Source organism: Equus przewalskii, chromosome 1 (assembly GCF_037783145.1).
Source record: "Equus przewalskii isolate Varuska chromosome 1, EquPr2, whole genome shotgun sequence".
Taxonomy (NCBI): Eukaryota; Metazoa; Chordata; class Mammalia; order Perissodactyla; family Equidae; genus Equus; species Equus przewalskii.
The window spans coordinates 158733963-158745331 of NC_091831.1; the positions used below are offsets into that span (position 1 = coordinate 158733963).

An 11369-nucleotide genomic window follows, 5' to 3' on the forward strand; every position below is an offset into this window, starting at 1 on the left:
ATGCTGATTAACAAATTTCAAAATATATATAAGCACACAAACACAAAGTGACCAGAAAAGATAGTGAGAACACAGGAGACATCAAGAAGATGTTAAAAGGGTGGAAAGCAAGTGAAGAAGAGAGAACTGGTTTAGCAGAGGGAGAAAATCTGTGTGTGCAGTGGGGAAAGCCCAGAGGAAGCACTCCTATTGCTGCTACAGCATTCTGGAGATGCTCAAGAATTGGAAGCACCCATTATGCTGGTGAAATGGTGCCAGGCTACAAGCTGCCATCAAACATAGAAAATACTGAAGATTGCCTTTCTGGTTATTTTGAACTAGACAGCTTCTGGATTAGGGAATACCCGAGGCATCTGAGGATGGAGTGAAGTGAGGTGTCATAGAGACAACAGGGGGATTAAGTGCAATTCTTTATTTCTAATGGTAAATCTATCAGCCCTTATGTTCAGTTAAGTTTTCAACTCTAGTTTTCCAAATAATTTTTCATCATTTTAACATTTATTAGTTCTGATAAGAAATCCAATGCCTATGTGATTCTTTTTTTTTCTCCCTTTGGTGATCCTTTTTACTTTTCTCTCTATATACTTCTAGGATTTTTTACATTATTCTTGATGTTTTAAATTTTCTAGGATGTATTTAAGTGTAAATCTTTTTATTCAGCAATATTTATACTTTGTGGGCTCTTTTAATCTAAAGATACAATGCCCTTCAGTTGCAGAAAAATTTGTTCCATCACTTTTCTTTGGTAATTTTTTCTCTTTTTTCTGATTCTCTTTCTCTGGAACATATATTATCTGCTTATGTTATCTCCAAGATTGATTTTCTCTATAGTATTATATTTTATTTTTTGAATCATTGTCTTTTCTTATGTGTCTTGAGAGATTTTCTTAATTTTGCTTTTCACACCATTCAATAATTTTAAAAAAGTTTTGACAGTAGTACTTTTAGCCTTTAAGAGCTCTTCCTGATTGTTGAATCTTTGTTGTTGAGTTTTTCAGGATATATTAAGCAGATATTTTTCAACATTTTCTCCCATTCTTAAAACATTCTGTTTCTTCTTGAGTCAGGTTTTTAAATTTTTTGTCTTAATGTTTATCATTGTATTGCTTGCTTTATACTTATGAGTAGCCCGCCTTCTGTTCTTTCATATTATAAGAATGAAAGACTGTGTAGCTACTAGATATTTTCTGTGCCATAGTTTAAGCAGTTCTGCTTTTTTTTATTCACTATGATTGCAATTATATTTTTAAAATGTCAGAGAAATAATGGGAAGAAATACAGCAAAATACTAACAAGGGTGCTGTTACATTCATGATAATACATTTTTTCTTTTGTCTAGTTTACAATTTTTTATAACATAGTAATGTCAAAGAAACAACAGTGGCGACAACTAAATAGGTCAGTAAATGAACAAACAAACAGTGCTCTGGCCAGATGAGGAGAAACAGGAGGAGAGGAAAAACACCTGGAGAGGTCAAGGATCTTCCCCAAGGTCAGACTATAAATCAGCTGAAAGAGCTAAAAACAGAGCACATAAGTAGTGATGAGAGTCACACCCTCCCTTGATCCAACAACGAGGAAAATGCAGTATAACAGGGACAGCATCAGTGTTCCCAACTCAACCATCACTTTGCTTGGAGGCCCCTGTTTAGAAAAGCAAAAACGTGTGTCCTTTCAGCAGAAGCTACAGAAACAGCCACTGAATCGTGTGGAGATCCAGCCAGGAGAACAGAGGCCTTTCTCTCTTTAGCAAAGGGGACTCACATCCACTGTGTGAGTTGCCACTAAACACCAGCCATATCTTTAAAGCAGCTTGAGCCTGATGTCTCAGCAAGCCCCCAACCTCCCTTCTCTGCTGCCTTCTCCCTCAAGATAAAGAAACCATTACCTTTTCATGTTTTTTTTTCTCACTGCATTTTACTTATTTATTTATTTTTGATATTTCATGGTTTTCTTTTTTCTTTTTTCTTTTTTTATTGCAATAACATTGGTTTATAACATTACGTAAATTTCAGGTGTACATCATAATATATTTTGATTTCTGTGTAGATTACATCATGTTCACCACCCAAAGACTAATTACAATCCATCACCACACACATGTGCCTAATCCTCCCTTTCCCCCTCCTCCCTCTCCTCTTCCCCTCTAGTAAGCACCAATCCAATCTCTGTTTCTATGTGTTTGTTTGCTGTTGTTTTTATCTTCTGTTTACGAGTGAGATCATATGATATTTGTCTTTCTCCCTCTGACTTATTTCACCCAGCATAATACCCTCAAGGTCCATCTATGTTGTCACAAATGGCCGGATTTCATCATTTCTGAGTAGTATTCCTTTGTGTATATATACCACATCTTCTTTATCCATTCATCCCTTAATGGACACCTAGGTTGCTTCCAAGTCTTGGTTACTGCTGACAAATAAAAATGGCAAGCAATAGGATATATTGGAGAATATGAGGAAGCCATTTGGTATAAACCTAATTCGGCCTGACCTTGTCTTTCCAAAAGGGCCTGATGGAGGCCGTTGAGCATGCATTGTATATCTGCTTTAGATTTTCCCTATGGCAAGAACAAAGGCCCTTGAGATAAAGGTGCAACTTCCCTCCCCCTCCCAATGTTGGCGTCTCCTTAAGGATTAAGCATCTTTCCTTAGGCTAGAAACTGATTGCTGCACTCACCTGTGACTGCCCAGCTCGAGACAATAGACTTTCCTCCTGCTATGCCCACTGAGATAGCAGACCCACTACCTGCTGTGTCCATCAAGCGCTGTGCTGACAGGGCAATCTTGTGACTATTCTAGGAGGGACATTTCAATCTTATGTGAAACACCCTGTTTGGGGGTATATAACCACTTCTGTGCACCCCACTTCTTCGGTGCCCTTTCTTCCTTTGGGAAGAAAGGTCCCGGGCCATGGTCCTCAGATTTCAGCTCAGAATAAACTCACCCAAATTTTCATTTACAGATTGGTTATGGATTATTTTCGTCAACACTGCAAATAATGCTGTGATGTTTAAGTAGTTCTGTTTTTTAATAGGTTGTTTTGCAGATGTGTTAAGTTAAGTACCTTTAGATAGAAAGATTATCCTGGTAGACTCAATCTAATCACTCAGGTAATTAAAACTGGAGAAACTTCCCCTGCTGTGGTCAACCAAAGGGAGATATGACTATGAAAGAATGGTCAAAGAGATGAAGCATTGCTGGCTTTGAAGATGGAGGAAGGGGCCATGAGCCAAGGAACATGGGCAGCCTGTAGAGGTTGGTAGAGAAGAGACAAGAAAGTGAATTCACCCCTAGAGACTTTAGAAAAGAATGCAGTCCTGGGGCCAGCCTGGTGGTGTAGTGATTAAGTTACTGCACTTTGCTTCAGAGGCCCAGGGTTCACAGGTTCAGATCCCAGGTGTGGACCTACACACCACTCATCAAGCAATGCTGTGGCAGTGTCCCGTATACCAAGTAGTGGAAGATTTGGCATGGATGTTAGCTCAGGGACAATTTCCTCACCAAAAAAAGAAAATGCAGTCCTGCTGACACCTTGATTTTAGCCCAGTGAGCCCCGTGTTGGACTTCTAACCCACAGAACTGTTAGATAAGTTTGCAGTAATTTGTTACAGCTGTAATAGGAAACTAATACAGTAGTCAAAATATGTCAATTTTCAGCTTTTTACTGAGAGTATAAACAATGTTTTGATGCTGCTTTTCAACCTCCTTACTCTTGCAGGGGAGGAAAAATTTTCCCTCTTCCGTTCTAGCTTCTTTGGCTGGTTTAATAATTAAATTAACATAAGACATACATTAACAGAAGAGAAACCCATTTAATTTTGCACATAAGGGAGCCCCATAAAAATATGAGACTCAAAAGGAAGTCAGGCAAGCAATAGAGGCTTATACGTCATCCTGAGCCAAGGAAATGGATAGAGGCCTGGGGCTTCAAAGGGGAGGAGGTTAACTCACAGGATGATAAGAAGAGCAGGTACTTGGTAATTAGATGTTTGCCCTGCCATTCAGGTAGGTCATTCAGACAAAAAAGTTATCTCTGGTAATAGCTCTTTTTTCTGGTACAGGCCCTCTATCTAAATTCTTTTAAGGAGTTAAAGGAGAGGTAAAAGTTTCCTCCTGGGGCCAGACCAACAGCATAGTGGTTAAGTTCATTCATTCCACTCCAGTGGCCTGGGGTTCATGGATTTGGAACCTGGGTACAGACCTACACACTGCTTGTCAAGCCATGCTGTGGTGGTGTCCCACATATAAAGAAGAGGAAAATTGGCACAGCTTTAGCTCTGGGACAATCTTCCTCACCAAAAACAAAACAAAACAAAACAAAACAAAACAAAACATTTCTTCCTGAGTCTGTTGGACCTTGATTGCCTTCAATTTAAAATAACCCACGTGCTAAAGTGACCCATTTTCAGGTGGCATATTCTGCTTCCCTTCACTCTCCACCCCTCCCAACTCCTCCTGTACACCCATGCCAGACTGAAGGTTTACTCATCATGATTTCCATTACAGTTGTCTCATAGTTTATTATCTTTTCTACTGGGACTTTTACCTCTCTGGTTTCATACCTCTTCTGCATTTCTATTCTTTTATCAGTTGTGATTTTGGAGAGATAGACAGTGAGTTGGTAAGGTACTCCAATAGCTGGAATAGGAAACATCATCCGTGGATGTTTAAAGCCTCAAAATGACAATTCTCACATGTGAGAGACAATGTGCAGGTAAAAACAATCAAGAAAATGAGGATCTTAAGGACAGATTTGATCTCAAGCTGCTGGAAACAATCACAACCCTGGGAAAGAGGCTTTCTGACCTTAGAAAAAGGGCCCTATTGCCTGAGGGAAAGCAACTGGTTTCTTCATTTTTCAAGAAGAAGAGAAAAACATGCCACCCCAAATATGCCTCTTTGACATATTGGTTTTGAGCTGTTTATTTTTAAGAAATAGCAGACATAGGAGAAGCTCTAAAAACTGTGTAGAAGTTATCCTTTTGTAACAGACATTTACATTTACAAGGAAAATTTCCTTTTATAAGGATGTCTCCCTCTCAGTATCAGTAAGAGAAGGGTGACTCTAAATCTCTATAAACTCTCATCAATGACCTCCCATAACTGGTCCTCCTCCCCCACACTGCGCCCCCCACCAACATCTATGGTCTTGAGCTGGAGATGGCATTTAAGGTGATGGCTTGGGACATTTCAAGGAGTTACTCAGTTTTCCTGGGTATCTCCCCTGTATACAGGAGGTTTACATGTTATTAAACTTCTGTTTGTTTTTCTCCTGCTAATCTGTCTTTTATTATGGGGTTGGGAGAGGACCTTAGCCAAGAACCTAGAAAGGTAGAGGGGAAATTATTTTTCCTCCTGGACACTCATTTTCCCTGAAATTGATATCCTCCTGTGATGGTGACTCAGTTCCAGGAGTCTACAAGCTGAAGTAGATGGGGAGAAAAAGCTTTTTCTTTTAGAATTATATCATGCTATTTGGCCACAATCAATACTACCCTCATTTTACCAGACCTGACTTTCATCCCCATAAAATTGCTGGAGGCCTATCTGTGATAGATTTCATTATCTAATTGCTCCCATATCTTTTATTCCTCTCAAAAATTTCTCTTAGCTCTAGTCTGCTGGTGACACTTCTAGGATTTCAGGGTTAATGCTGATATATATATATATATATTTCTTTTTTTTTGAGGAAAATTAGCCCTGAGCTAACATCTGCCGCCAATCCTCCTGTTTTTGCTGAGGAAGAGTGGCCCTGACTAACATCTGTGCCCATGTTCCTCTACTTTATATATGGGACACATGCCACAGCATGGCTTGCCAAGTGGTGTGTTGGTCTGCACCCAGGATCCTAACTGACAAACCCCAGGCTGCCAAAGTGGAATGTACTAACCTAACCATTGTGCCACTGGGCTGGCCCCAATGCTGATATATTTTTTACTCAGTCTTTAATTCTTTCAAAAATTATTTGTGTGTTTATTTTGAAATGCTTTCATCTGTCTACTCAGTTTGATCTGTAGATATGCAAGTCTATCTCTGTTCTCTTGATAATGTGGTACCCAGAATTGGGTGTAATATTCCAGTCATGTTCTAAGCAGATAGGAATGGGATTTCACTTTTTATCCAAATATTATTATTATTGTTGATCTAAAGCCACTGTATCTTCACAATTCTGCTTGATATAGACAAAGATTATCTTTCTTTATTTTCATTGATGAAGCCCTGTGTTCCAAGCTGTTACTTTGTCTGAATTTATCTGTGCTTTCACCAGCCAAGGCAATTATCTCTGCATCCTACCACATCTTCCTCTCAATCTGATGCTTACTGCCAGCAAGGCCATCCAAAGCCCAGCCTAGGGAGGTTGCTCTGGTTATCCCTGCATAAAGAATGGCTCCACTGCTTTTACACAAAGGCTCTAATGGACTCCAAAGTCTGACAGACTTATGGTGTAATCAGTTTCTCTGTAAATTACTCCTCTATTTTACAGGCCTCGTTTTTCATTGAAGCAAGGATTAATATTCCCTATTACAAAGGGTTATATACATATGTTAGGGAAGAAAGAAACATGTTCAGTGGAAGTTTTTGATGTATCTCTAAATAAAAGGAAAGCACAGATGAGCTTCCTGTGGGGAATCTGAATCCTCAATCCTGTGTCTGGCCTCCAGAGGGTGATGTTGCACAAACTAGAGGTCGCTGTTTCTGTTGAAGATCAAAGCCTTCCCCTCAGCCCCTCTTCCCTGCAGTGAGCCTGTTGAAGCACCCTCCCTGACTTCTTTGAGGTCAGACACAAGTAAGAGAAACAGAGATCAGAAAGCACCCAGGATCATCTCAGCAGTTTTGTACATGTACCTAAACAAGGGACTTGTCTAGCCCAACCTTGCTCACACCTCCTATTTCAAAGAGCGGGTTCCACAGCCACTTTCCTGCTTGCTCAGTGGACATCTTCCAGAAAGAAGCCTTCAGCATTCCCACTGCTCAACCATGCTCGTGGTGCTCATCCCAGTACTGGGGATGCTTTTTGCTTTGAGTAAGTAATATTCTATATGGTCTCTCATTCTACATAAGTATCTGTTTTTCTATTCAAAGTTTAGTAGAAATACTTTTCGTAGCCAAGTCTGCACTGCTTTCACTGATATAACATTAATTTTGCAGGAGATGCCAGAGCTCAGTCAGTGACCCAGCCTGATGGCCATGTCTTGGTCTCTGAAGGAGCCCGTCTGGAGCTGAAATGCATCTATTCGTATGATAGAGCTCCTGCTCTCTTCTGGTATGTCCAGTACCCCAGCCAAGGCCTCCAGCTTCTCCTCAAGTACTTTTCAGGGGATACCTTGGTTAAAGGCATCAAAGAGTTTGAGGCCGAATTTAGGAAAAATGAATCTTCTTTCAACCTGAGGAAATCTGCAGCCCATTGGAGTGACTCAGCTGTGTACTTCTGTGTTCTGAGTGACACAGTGCGGGAGACTGTAGGGGGAGCTGAACACAAACTGTGAGACACTAGGGAGGACAACTGCGTCTGAAAGATTTTGGACTCTGACATAGTGGAGGCCATAGTGTTCTTATCATACGGTAGTGTAGGGGAGGAAGACTTTTCCTCTACCTAATGTGAGCTCATCTGGCCAGAGAACGAATTAAATTCACATGAGACAGAATAGCAAGAGAAAATTAAACAAAGCTTTATGAGGACCATGGCCTGGGGCCTTTCTTCCGGAAGGAAGAAAGGGCACTGAAGTGGTGGGGTGCACAGAGTGGTTATATACCCCCAAACAGGATGTTTCACATATGATTGAAATGTCCCTCCCACAATAGTCACAAGATTGCCCTGTGGGCACATCACTTGATGGACACAGCAGGTAGTAGGTCTGCTATCTTGGAGGGCGTAGCAGGAGGCAAGCCCATTGTTTTGAGCTGGGTTGTCACAGGTGAGCGCAGCAATCAGTTCCTAGCCTAAAGAAAGATGCTTAATCCTTAAAAAAATGCCAAAGGTGGAAGGGGGAGGGAAGTCAGTTACAGGAGGTTACCAGACAAGCACAATAAAATGCAGATTTAAGTCCTTGCCTTTGGCATTGATTAAAAGTTTCTAGAGATAAGGTCATTTCCCCTTCTTCCTGGTAGAGAGAGGAAGATATCTTTACAGATGGAGATTTCCTTTACAATGTAAATGTCTCTTAACAAAAGAGCAAGCAAGTTCTACTTTTCAGTTGCTTTCCTATCTGCAAAGAAATCAGCCTCAAATAATCCTCATGCCAAAGAGACATATTTTGGGGTGGCCATTTCCAGGTCCCCACAGTAGAAATGTGCTCAAGGATTTACTGAGCCAGTGTGGGGCTGATACTTCAAGGCATGGGATATGAGAGTTGAGACATGGTGCAGAGGAGTGTTACTTTTTCACTCATCATTTTATCTTTCAATAATCCAAAACAAAAGATGAACTCTTTTATTGACATCACCTTCTTACAAACTTACTCTATTCCCAATTTGGTAATTTTAAAATAGTGATACTGAACCTCTTAATCTCAAATTTTTGTACCTGGATTGGCTAATCACTAAGACGCTGGTGCTTGGAGATGGAGAAAAGTTTATTTGAATTGGCCAAACCGAGAAGGTGAGAGGAAAGTTTCTCTCAAATCTACCTTAATGAAAGAAGAAAGCTAGGTGTCATTTTAGAGCTAAGGTACTTGGGAGGAGGAATTTCAGAGAAATATAGGGTAAATCCATGTTTCTTTCACTCCAGATAAGCCCTTGGGCAGTCGGACTTCTGGGAGTCAACAGTAGCTGCAGGCTGTTTATCTGGTGGTTGTAATTTCGTTAAAGACATTCTTTTTCTTCTGCAAAACCACCTCCTAAATCCTTGTGACCTTTGAGTCACCCCTCAGTTTAAACAAGAAAAGAGCAAATTAACAAGATTAACTTCTTTTCATTTGTGTCTGTGCTGGGAACAAGGTCAAAGGGTAATTATGTTCTTATTGAATATTTGCAGTAACCTCAGGTACGCAGCTTCAATAGTTTTCCTGGAATCTTTCTTCCTGGCTGGTTATTTTCCCTCATTTTTAGGTGCTCCATCTAGGATGGAGGCCGTGATTATGATGGTGAATAGCTTAGAATATGGGTTGCTTATATAGATTTTAGTACATTACTAGGAATATTGCAGAAACAAGGGTGAATAACTCAAAATTTTTAGTATTTCTTCAAGGATTATTAAGGAAAGAAGACATGCTAAATCTAGATGTCAAATTCCATTTATCTTAAAGTGAAGTTTGTTTTATTTTTGCTGATCATAACAATAGATTCCTATTCTTTTGATATCTTAAATTCTGCAAATCCATATCGGAAATCTTCAAAACTGGTACGTTAGTTACTTTTGCCAGTTTCTCACAAATGCAGTCATTGTTTTCATTTTTACTCTTATTCTATTTTTATATGATTTTACTGTTGGAATATTAGAAATCGGTTCTCATCTGTGTGACACTGCTATAATGATTTGCAGTTTAGTAATGTCTGGGCCCTGAGATATACTGATTAAGAATTGCAATGGGAATTAAAAGGTCAAAGGACATGTGATAAATGTATGACTTTCCTCTGGTTAAGATGAAACACTCCAGAAGAAGACTCTGTATTCTTAAGTACCTGAGGCCTTAGAACTTGATGATGACTTTGGAAAGGAAGGGGAAGGATTGGAGGAGGGTTGGGCTTTTTAGTTGCATACTTTCTGACCCTGTGATGAGTAAGAGATTAAGGTTAGAGGAATTCAAAGATACAGAGAATAATAGTGGATTGTTTTTAGGGATTTTCCTTAACCAAAGGGTACACCAGTAGAAATCAGCATTATTTTTCAAGTTATATTGATCTGGCTATTTGTGTTATATGCATTTGAAGGATTTCTGGAAATGGGATAAGGGACATAAAATTATTCATAAGAAATTTATGCTTATTTAATGTTTTATTTTTCAGACTACATTTTCTGCTATCTCTGAGACGATGATTATCTTATTTATTTACTTATTTATTTTTTAGTCATTCCTGGTTATATTTATGTCTGGAGTAATATGGAAAATTTTCAGCCAATAAGTGGGAAGAGGTGTAAGATTTCAAGATGCTGGGGTTACATCAGTGAACTTCTCTCCACAGTTCCCTCACTCATGTCAGTACATATATTGTCTCCCATGTATGCCTCTCTATTTGAACATGTTGTAATCTCTTGTCTAGATAGATCTTATATAGATGTCTTTTTAAAATTATTTTATTGAAGTATATACGGTATATATATAGTATACATATGAAGTATATATGTGGTATATATATGTGTGTGTGTATAAAGAAGATATGGTATATCTTCTTTATCTATTCATCCATTGATGGGTTCTTGAGTTGCTTCCATGTCTTGGCTATTGTGAATAATGCTGTGATGAACATAGAGGTGTATATATCTTTTCAATTACTGTTTTCTTGATCCTTGGATAAATGCCCAGAAATGGAATAGACAGGCTGATTGTCTTTATGATTCTTATGGTCACCAACTCAGTTCCACGACCCAAAGTGACCACAAGTGGGCACTTTATCAGTATGCACGAGAAGGTGAGACGTCAATTTCTTTCAATTCCAAACTGAAGATGAGTATTGAGGAAATATAACTCCTGACACCAAGGGCTTCAGGTACTCGAGGAAACACTTTCCATCCTCATACCATCAACCGTGCCTGAAATATCAAAGTTTGTTTTATTTACAAAATTATTTTACAATTGTGAAAAACTTTACATCATATGTAAATATAATAAAGAAAAAATCCCCATTTATTTTAACATAATTATATTTTCATATGAACAAATTGTAATGTATTTTTAAAAGCTTTTATTTTCTGTATCTCTCTGTATTCATAAATATAGTTATACCCAAATGTAAAAAAATAAATAAAACATTGCAGATAAAATTGCCATCTCTTTTTTCTCCTCAGTCTGTCTTCTTTTCTTTCCCAAGACAAACTTATTATGATCTTTGTTTCTCAAGCCCATGTTTTCACATTTCTAATGCCTATACGTTTATCTCTAAACAATGTTATGTATTTTGTGTTTTTAAAATTTACATGAATGCTATCCCATTGTACATGTAATTGTGAAACTTGCTTTTTTCATTAAAAATACTTTTGAGATATAGAAAAATTTATACATATGGATATATTTCATTACTTTAATGAAAAATTACTTTAATTACTGCTACGTAGTATCCTACTTTAGGAATATGTCATATGTCCCCTCTTGACAGACAGTTGCATTGCGCAACGTCATCCATGATGGTCTTAGGCTCAACTAGACAATTGAATTTGTAAAGCTCAATAGGCCACATAAGTATTGGCATCTCTCACGCCAGGATGTTTTT

At 38.6% G+C, this 11369-nt stretch overlaps 1 long non-coding RNA gene across 1 annotated transcript; it reads left to right on the top strand.

Annotated features, from left to right (window-relative positions):
* Positions 1-6786: 6786 nt before the first annotated feature.
* LOC103540223 (uncharacterized) lies at positions 6787-10923 on the top strand. The gene is made up of 2 exons (XR_011541657.1): positions 6787-7026; positions 7152-10923. It is a non-coding gene; the product is annotated as an uncharacterized lncRNA (long non-coding RNA).
* Positions 10924-11369: the final 446 nt, after the last annotated feature.